Genomic DNA, 10,644 nt, shown 5'->3' on the forward strand with positions numbered 1-10,644 from the left:
AGGGAAGATGCTCTCCTGTTCTTGGTGTCATGTGATCATTTACATCCATCCAAGGCAAGCACATGGTGAGGGGGGCTGCCTCTTAACATTTCAGATGAAACTTGGTGCTCCCATAGCGCATCACTACCCGCAGGTTTTCCCACTGACTGTGGCTGCTGCAGAAGAGCAGGTCATTGTAGAGATCGCACCATCTGTGGTGACAGAGCCTCCCAGAGTTAAATGATAAGAGATTGGGCTCTCCAGCTGAGGCCCACGTTGATGCAGAATTTTGTGATTTCACAATTTGTCTATTCCGTGATTTTCTTTTTTTTTGTTGTTGTGAGACCATCTTCAAAATTTTAATGCCATTTTACATTGAGATCTCAGTATTTGTGAAATTGTCCTCTGCATTCAGTCTAGCTTTGCTGCAAGGCCTTCCCAGCCTGAACCTGTGCCTGTTTGCACAATCTCCCAAACCTGCCATTGTACAAAGCTCGTACCAGTAAATAGCAATCATGCCTCCTGGTTAGGTGGATATTAGCCCTGGTCTCAATAGTTGTGCAGTACACCTGACCAAAGTGAAGCTGCATTTGGTGTGCTTATAAAACAAACTGCAGTTGGGAATCCCTCTTGACTGTTCAATATATTTCAACCTGTGCTCCCAGTGGGGAAAAATGAGAAGAAATAGGTTAATGGAATGTTTGGACTTTGCATTATCTTACAAATAATATATTTAACTCTTCCCACCCCCTCTGCACCATTTAGAGTGAAATAAAGTCGCCATAGTCCCAGATGACCATAGGATTCCCTTTTGAGGGGGAGGGCTGACTGGTGGTGGTCTAACTTGAGGATCACCACACCTCTGGTGAGGGCCAAGGTTGAGAAGGCAGGCCTTCATGAATATTCTCAGTTAGAGAACCCTATATTTGACTGAGTCCCATATGTATTTATCCACTCAATGCATAGGAACCTCGATCACCTCTTTCCCTCTTCTTCTTCCTCCCCCTCTCTCTCTCTCTCTCTCTCTCTCTCCTCTCCTCTCTCTCTCTCTCCTCTCTCGTCTCTCTCTCTCTCTCTCTCTCTTCTCTTCTCTTCTCTTGTCCCCCCCCCCACCCCCCCCCCCCCCCCCCCCCCCCCCCCCCCCCCCCAGTTTGACAGTTGAGTCAAACTGGCAAGCCTTCTCTAGTCTCTGCCATCGTCTTAGTGCCAAGTTGATTGGCACAGGTGACCATGGTCTTCCAAACTTGCTGATCATGGCATCAGTGAATTACCTCATTGGGGCTCTGGTTAAACCAATCTAAATGTTGTCAGGCCATTGCTTTTGTTGTTGGCCTCTTGCTCTTGTTCTGTTGATCTTTATAGTGGTGATGAGACACTTCAGCTTGGATAGCATATTCACAAAATTCCATTTGTCTTTTAATATTTATCTTTTAATATTATTTAAGGGCAGCATGGTGGCCTAGTGGTTAGCACAACCGCCTCACGGCGCTGAGGTCCCAGGCTCGATCCCGGCTCTGGGTCACTGTCCGTGTGGAGTTTGCACATTCTCCCCGTGTCTGTGTGGGTTTCGCCCCCGCAACCCAAAAATGTGCAGAGTAGGTGGATTGGCCACACTAAATTGCCCCTTAATTGGAAAAAATAATTGGGTAATCTAAATTTTAAAAAAAAGAAAAAATATATATTATTTAAGAGTTCTCTTGTCCCAGCCTCAATTCAGCATTCTGTGTTGGTTATTTTCTTCACGCAGCTTACAGTTGGCATCCTGCATGGACACTGCCTTCTGTTTTCCCAATGCTCCCGAGCTTCACATTTATAATTCATTAACCAAATCTAACATTATACAGTGCACAGATTCTCATTTCGAAACTCTTAAGCTGATATCTCTTGGAATGTTGCTTAATTTTGTAAATACACTTCCAGTTTGTCCAAACCTTTTTTGGACTTTCATAGTGCTTTTGACCTTGGGTGTTGCTGTGCTTCCTGAATGGTTGGTATTCATTGCCAAGTTCTAGCTCCTATTTGCAGTGATGTTGCATCCTGCAGTGTCTCCTTTTCTTTTTCATTAACATAATGCAGTAGAGTAAAAGACCGTATATACCATTTTGCTTGTCCATTCATTTTTGCAGGTCATCTTCATTTGCTGAGAGAAGTATGGAATCACCAGCAGAGCAGATGTTGTTGATCACTTTACATTCTTCCTTTCAATTCCTCTAACAATGCAATCACTGTATATGGAGAAATTGTCTGGTGTGGGAATGCAGCTTTGTCTAACCCCCAGTTTGCTTCCTAATGTCTAATTGTCACTACCGGATTCCAGTCAATATTCCTGTTGATTCCAGGATCTTTCCCATCTATGTTTGTCATTCAGCATTTTCACAGGATGATTTGTGTTAATCAAGTGCTTGAGTGTAATCAATAAAAGATTTGCATTTCTTCTATCATCTTCGACAAAGCTATTTGGAATGTCTGAAATCTGATTTAATTTTCTCTCTAACTTTAGCTGTTAGGATGTAAGGATAACCCTTCATTCCATGACTCAGTTAGTCTATTGATGTATCTTGCATTCTATTGAACCAGGTTTCTTTGACAAAGTGATAAAATCTGGTTAGATCTTCAGTGTTGTGAATAACATCGTTTTTAAATTCTTACCCCTCCTGCTACTTCTCTTTCTGGGCCTGTCTTCATTTTTGATTGGAAGCTTCTGTCATTCAACAATTGTTATGTATTTACTCCAACTTCCCCTGATTTTTTTTTTTTTAGCCCTTTTCCATTAGAATTGATCCATCCTTTGCTTACAAAGAGCTACTTTGCTACAAATTATTTGCTTCTCCAAAATGTTGCTAACAAGCTGGTGAATGGCCTTGGGGTGCAGTTTTCATTGTCTCCACTGAAATGCATTTGTCGTTCGGCCACTTTTCTTTTTTCTGTCTGCACTGTTATTTCTCTGTTCAATCTGTTGATTCGAATTAAGAACATAAGAACTAGGAGCAGGAGTAGGCCATCTGGCCCCTCGAGCCTGCTCCACCATTCAATTAGATCATGGCTGATCTTTTGTGGACTCAGCTCCACTTTCCGGCCCGAACACCATAACCCTTAATCCCTTTATTCTGCAAAAAACTATCTATCTTTACCTTAAAAACATGTAATGAAGGAGCCTCAACTGCTTCACTGGGCAAGGAATTCCATAGATTCACAACCCTTTGGGTGAAGAAGTTTCTCCTAAACTCAGTCCTAAATCTACTTCCCCTTATTTTGAGGCTATGTCCCCTAGTTCTGCTGTCACCCGCCAGTGGAAACAACCTGCCTGCATCTATCCTATCTATTGTCTTCATAATTTTAAATGTTTCTATAAGATCCCCCCTCATCCTTCTAAATTCCAACGAGTACAGTCCCAGTCTACTCAACCTCTCCTCATAATCCAACCCCTTCAGCTCTGGGATTAACCTAGTGAATCTCCTCTGCACACCCTCCAGCGCCAGTACGTCCTTTCTCAAGTAAGGAGACCAAAACTGAACACAATACTCCAGGTGTGGCCTCACTAACACCTTATACAATTGCAACATAACCTCCCTAGTCTTAAACTCCATCCCTCTAGCAATGAAGGACAAAATTCCATTTGCCTTCTTAATCACCTGTTGCACTTGTAAACCAACCTTCTGTGACTCATGCACTAGCACACCCAAGTCTCTGAACAGCGGCATGCTTTAATATTTTATCGTTTAAATAATAATCCCATTTGCTGTTATTCCTACCAAAATGGATAACCTCACATTTGTCAACATTGTATTCCATCTGCCAGACCCTAGCCCATTCACTTAACCTATCCAAATCCCTCTGCAGACTTCCAGTATCCTCTGCACTTTTCGCTTTACCACTCATCTTAGTGTCATCTGCAAACTTGGACACATTGCCCTTGGTCCCCAACTCCAAATCATCTATGTAAATTGTGAACAATTGTGGGCCCAACACGGATCCCTGAGGGACACCACTAGCTACTGATTGCCAACCAGAGAAACACCCATTAATCCCAACTCTTTGCTTTCTATTAATTAACCAATCCTCTTATCCATGCTACTACTTTACCCTTAATGCCATGCATCTTTATCTTATGCAGCAACCTTTTGTGTGGCAACTTGTCAAAGGCTTTCTGGAAATCCAGATATACCACATCCATCGGCTCCCCGTTATCTACTGCACTGGTAATGTCCTCAAAAAATTCCACTAAATTAGTTAGGCATGACCTGCCCTTTACGAACCCATGCTGCGTCTGCCCAATGGGACAATTTCTATCCAGATGCCTCGCAATTTCTTCCTTGATGATAGATTCCAGCATCTTCCCTACTACTGAAGTTAAGCTCACTGACGGTTTTGCATTTCTTCCATCAACTCCATCATTTCTCGGTCATCCATTTTTGCTTAACACTTTTTTTTTGTTGGAACCTTAATTGCACTTTCTATTAAGATCCCCTTGAACGTGTTGAACTTTTTTAAAACATTTATTTCACCTCCAGCTTGCCTTTTACTTTAATAGGAATTTTCAGCTTGATTATGGCAATCACTTTTTGTGATCTTTGTCAGTCTGCTCCAGGATATAATTTTGACTGATAGTTTCATAAATGTATATTTACTGATTTCTTGTTTTGTTTCCTGGACTTCTCCATGTTCAGCCTTGCCTAATTGGTGCTGTAGGAACAGTCAGATTGACCGATATGCCACTTCCGTTATGTTCTCTGCTTGTGTGTACGAACTCCTACCTTTGCATCGAGATCCCCCATGATATCTTGAGAACTGCACTGTTTTTTTGATTTGGGAACACTTGAGGTCCTCCTCTGATGCACTCTGTGCTATGCACTTGTTTTGTTCAAGTCAAAAGGTACACCTGGTATTCTGATGAGAATTCTGCGAAATATCCTAAAAGTGGGTTGCTGTAGTTTTGATGTAAAATCACTGTTTCTCTTTCATGTTTCTACCCACCCAAGTAGATATGACTCCAGCATTGTATTGTGTTGGTGGTTCCCAGCTCCATGTAAATCAAGAATATTGATTCACAAATCTGCACATTTCTTGAATGACATTTACTGCTTTGCATGATTTCTATAATGTTCATCAAATCCCTACAGTGCAGAAGGAGGTCATTCGGCCCAATGAGTCTGCACCGAACCTCTGAAAGGGCACCCTACCTAGTCAGGTTCCCACCCTATCCCTGTAATCCCACCTAATCTGTTAGACACTCGGGGGCAATTTAGCATGGCCAGTCCACCTAAACTGCACATCTTTGGACTGCGGGAGGAAACCAGCGCACGGGGAAAGTGCAAACTCCACATATTCGCCCAAGTCCGAAATTGAACCTGGGATCTTGGTGCTGTGAGGCAGCAGTGCTAACCACTGCCACCGTGCCACTAGTGTTCTAGCTTTCCGAATAGCAATTCTTTAAATGTCACAATCCATGCTGATATTCTGGTGCAGTACGAGGTGAATTCTGCATTGTCTGAAGTCTTCTAGATATACGTTTAGGCTGAGGTTGTACTTGCCTAACTTCCTATTTGTCTTTTGAAGTCTCACTGTTCCCAATGTCGAGACGTCTTTGTTTTGTTTTGCAACATTTTACTTGAGAAACTGTAGCACAATGGCTAGCAATGTTGCTTCAAAGCACCAGGGACCCAGGTTCAATTCCCAGCTTGGGTCATTCTATGCGGAGTCTGCATGTTCTCCCGTGTCTACGTAGGTTTCCTCCAGGTGCTCCGGTTTCCTCGCACAAGTCCTGAAAGACGTGCTTGTTAGGTGAATTGGACATTCTGAATTCTCCCTCCGTGTACCCAAACAGGAGACAGAATGTGGCGACAAGAGGCTTTTCACAGTAACTTTGTTGCAGTGTAAGCCTGCTTGTGACAAAGGTGCCGAGTGTGGCGACTAGGGACTTTTCACAGTAACTTTGTTGCAGTGTTAATGCAAGGCAAGTCTTGTGATGATATTAAAGATTATTATATAATTTCACGGCGCCGAGGTCCCAGGTTCGATCCCGGCTCTGGGTCACTGTTCGTGTGGAGTTTGCACATTCTCCCTGTGTTTGCGTGGGTTTCGTCCCCACAACCCAAAGATGTGCAGGGTGGGTGGATTGAACACGCTAAATTGCCCCTTAATTGGAAAAAATGAATTGGGTACTTTAAATTTATATTTAAAAAAAAGATTATTATATTATCAAACATTGTGGCCCACAATTGGAATTAATTATCATAAACTGAGAAGCAGCAGCTATACTTAATTAATTAGCCATAGTCCAGGAAGGGTCATGGGAAACTCCTTTCGGAGAGGCTATTGGTTATATGGTGCAAGGGGCACAAAGTGTAGGGCAAGGTAAGGAGGCAGGCCTCTATGAACTAACACAGCTGGTCCTGGAATGATGCTGTTGGCATCATTTTGCACTACACAGCGAGTCAACTGAGCTAACCCCCTTTGTAAAATAATTTTGTGTACACTTGCAGAGCTCCAAACAAACAAACTCGTGAAAAACAGAATGTGAAAGCGACAAGTACAACTCTACTGTGACAAGACCAAGTACCACTGTTGTGTCCTGTTGATTGACAATCCCGAATCAGTTCGAGAGCTATATCTACACTGTTATAGTTATTTAACGTAATGGATTCTTGCTTTTATGCTGATATCCTGATGATGATATGATATCCATTGTTGAACCAATACCCTTTCCTGCTTTCTTCGGGACCCGTGTGTAGGAAGATGGTGCCTGAATGTTTGAGGAAGGGGTTAGAAGATTCTCTCTTGTTTTTATCTTAAAATAATGTGAAATGTAATTCTAAGAATATCTTAAATGCAAAAGAGTCCTTTTCCTTAAATCACTTTGGATAGATATCCAAGTATACTCTATTGAACATCACAAATCTGATCCTGGACAGCTAAAGTATTCCTGAAGTAACAGGTTAAACCTACAGCAATCTAGAGTGAATGAGTCCATGACAAATACATCATTCTCATTATGCAGCTACTACAGGTTACAGCTGATATTCCGTAATTTAATTTGCATGACTGAAGCTGCCTTTACCCTGGATATGGAATGAAATGAACCTCACCAAGGTGACTAAAATATTGAAGTGGGCTCAAAAGCCCTGACAAAGCTGATCATCTAATGGAATGACTTGAGATTAAAATGCTGCCTTATGAGAATAAAGATAATTTTAATGATTTTTTTCATTGTTGTTCAACCTGCAAATGTTATGCTGGGCCTGTTCCAATGTTCTAAAGGATGAAATGCAATCATCATTGGCTAATTGCTTTCAACTGTTGGGAAACTGGGGTCAGATTGCTAAAACTCATTGGTTTAGGGAGTTGTATGCTAGAGGCCAGGCTCACTGGGAAACCTGTTTATCTGTGAAAAGATGCATTGAATTCAATTACTATTCAAGGTTTGTTTGGACATTCATAACGACCTCCAAGATGTGCCTTGATATTGTGTACAATTAATGTTCAACATATCATTGTAATGTTCCTGTTTAGATGTTTCCTTTTAGCCTATTTGTGACCCCCTTCTCACCATTCCTCCCCAACATGTTTCTTACTAAATGAACAGCATTAAAGCAATTTTGAAGCTGATTGTTCAGGTTAGTCAGACCTGTCCAGCACACTTCCCTCGCCCTCTACATTAATAAACCACACCCTAAACTGTAACACTGTCACTACACCCTAACCTGTAACACTGTCACTACACCCTAACCTGTAACACTGTCACTGTACAGTTCCTGTCTTGTGTTAATGTAGTTTACAGTAAATGATCAGGTTAACAAATAGTAACTGCTGTACACTGATTTACCGCATGAATTTAACTAGAGCAGGATCAACGACGCGAGTCCACTGCTGCTCTCATTAACACTGCTGTGCTTTTATAACTGAATGTGAAAGTGACATTTGTACAAATTGTATTACCTGTGTATCTATAAAGCCATATTGGAATAATTAAGACAACTTCTACAAATAAAGTAATATTAGCATTAACTTCCTTGTGGTTTCCTTATTGTAGATGGTGTGGGTCTGTGCTGTGAGTGATTGACTATTAATGGTTGCCATGAGGTGGAAAATCAGTCCACTACTCTGATCAATACAAACAACCATTCAGCTCTTTAAGCTTCAAATAGAATTATTCCCCTGCTCTTTCCTTGTAGCTTTTCTTCAAGTAGAAATTCAATTCCGATTTATTTGCTTTTGAATCTGCTGCAACCACCTTTTCAGGTGTACTTCATTCCAGCCTATAACTCGCTGTATGAAAACTCATCCTGAGCCCCCCAACTATTAAGTAATTATTTTGCCAGTAACCATGACCCACATAAAAGGGACATTTTGAAAGGAAAAAAAGGAATCATTTTAAGTGTAATCTCCATGTGCAAAGACTTGCATCAGCCACCCTTAAACTGCCTAACCTCCCCTCCACACCACCCCCTGCAAACCTTGTACCAAGCAGCCCCTGAACATCTCTCCCAAAACCTGAAATATTTTCTCACCAAGTTTCTGTCCCCTTTCTCGGAACTCTCATATGTTGGCATCCATTCCTCTGTTTTCCTCTCCTCTCTAAGGCACATTGGATGATGGAAATTATTCTTTAGGTGAAAATTATTTCCCCCTCTCTTCGCTTTATCTTTTAATTTCCCTCTAACCTTGGTTCTTAAATCTAATCTTCATTGCCTCTTGCTTTTTGCCCTGATGTATAGTTCAGGAAAGTGGCAATCTCTCATTCTGTACATAATCATATGCTAAGACTACAGTGCAGCAGAGTACTGGAGGCCCAGTCTTGCTGAGGAGAACGACAGTCCCATCTGCTTGATTGGGGACATTGGCCCAGGACTTGTGATCTCTAGCCATGTTTTACCCAGTAAGTATCCCAGATCAGCTGGGGCCCCCACACGAGGACTGCACAAGGTCAAGCTTCCAATCAGCAATTACCCTCCAGTTGGAACCATTCGACACTCTGGTTCCAACTCTCTTACCAGAATAGTAAGCCAGGAAATTTAAGAATTAAAACCACGTCTATCTCCTCAGTAACTATAATAGTACTGACTCCCTGTCGCCTAATTGATGACATCACACCTCTTTTTTTTCCCCCACTTCCCGGCTTGTCCAAGTGATTGGGACCTTGTTTTATGGCAACTAGTGTTTTTAAAAAGGGGGCATGATTTCACTTTTAACAGCTTCAGAGTGGCATCAGGGAAGATCAAATGCAGAACTGCCTTTTGTAGAAACATTCAAAGATGCAGCGTAAAGCACATGGTTATTGTGTTTCTGTGCCTTTTGCTTAAAGCTTATGCTATCGCTTTACACTGTTCCTTGTTAAATTTCATCTATCAAATTTATTGAGGTTTTTCTAGTCTTTTCAGTGGCTGTATTTTGAGTTCGCTGGGTTGCTGCAAATCTAAGCAGCTTGCATTTTTTATCAAACAATTTTACTGAGGTATTTTTTGGCATTGTAAACAGTTACAGATAAAAACAAAAAAGGCAAAAATGTGCAAACATCAACGTAAAATCAATACTTCAATCGAACCATACTGCACAAGCCCGCTCCTCTCCAATCGACACTACCCGCCTATTTATCCCTCCTACTCTACTCTAATCTGCCCCCCCACCACCCCCGGCTGACGCTCACTCTCCCGCGAAGAAGTCGATGAAGGGTTGCCACCTTCGGGCGAACCCCCGTACAGATCCCCTCAAGGCGAACTTAATTTTTTCCATACCAAGAAAACAGTATTAACAACAAAAACAAAAAAAAGAACCCCCCCCCCCAGTAATTATAAAAAGAAGAAATAGGTTAGCACCTAGCATATTCAACAAACGCATGTACACATTCCTCCCCTCCACCGAACCAAACCCCCCCCGCCCCCCGGTTGCTGCTGCTGCCGCCCAATTTTCCTACCGTTCTGCCAGCAAGTCAAGGAAAGGCTGCCACCGTTTATATAAAAAAAAACAAAAAAAACCCCTGTACATTAACTACCATATATGGAAAAGTTCTAATTTTCTTTCATCCTTGTACTAATCCCCTCAGGGCACATTTCACCCTCTCCAATTTAATGAACCCCGCCATATCAGAAATCCAGGCCTCCACGCTTGGGGGCCTCGCATCCTTCCATTGGAGCAAGATCCTCCGCCGGGCTACTAGAGACACAAAGGCCAGAACACCGGCCTCTTTCGCCTCCTGCACTCCCGGCTCCACTGCTACCCGAAATATCGCGAGCCCCCAGCCTGGCTCGACCCTGGATCCTAGCACCCTCGACACTGTTTGCTACCCCCTTCCAAAATCCCCCCAGCGCTGGGCATGCCCAGAATATATGGGCATGGTTCGCTAGGCTCCCCGAGCACCTAGCACACCTGTCTTCGCCCTCTAAGAACCTGCTCGCCCTCGTCCCGGTCGTATGAGCCCTATGCAGCACCTTGAACTGTATGAGGCTAAGCCTCGCACAAGAAGAGGAGGAATTCACCCTTTTTCTAGAGCATCCGCCCAAGTCCCCCCCCCTCAATCTCCTCACCCAGCTCCTCTTCCCATTTACCCTTCAGCTCCTCCACCGAGGCCTCGTCTAACTCCTGCATTACGTGGTACACTTCCGAAATCCTCCCTCCTCCAACCCACACCCCCGAGAGCACCCTGTCCCGTACGCCACATGGGGGCAATAG

At 42.9% G+C, this 10,644-nt stretch overlaps 1 protein-coding gene across 1 annotated transcript in view; it reads left to right on the forward strand.

Moving 5' to 3' along the window:
• akap12b (A kinase (PRKA) anchor protein 12b) overlaps positions 1 to 7,983 on the forward strand; it is a 105,200-nt gene extending 97,217 nt beyond the window's left edge. The window contains 1 exon segment of the mRNA XM_038792229.1: positions 6,462 to 7,983. The gene's annotated coding sequence lies outside the window, so the exon portion shown is untranslated.
• Positions 7,984 to 10,644: the final 2,661 nt, after the last annotated feature.

This window comes from Scyliorhinus canicula, chromosome 1 (genome assembly GCF_902713615.1).
Source record: "Scyliorhinus canicula chromosome 1, sScyCan1.1, whole genome shotgun sequence".
NCBI lineage: Eukaryota > Metazoa > Chordata > Chondrichthyes > Carcharhiniformes > Scyliorhinidae > Scyliorhinus > Scyliorhinus canicula.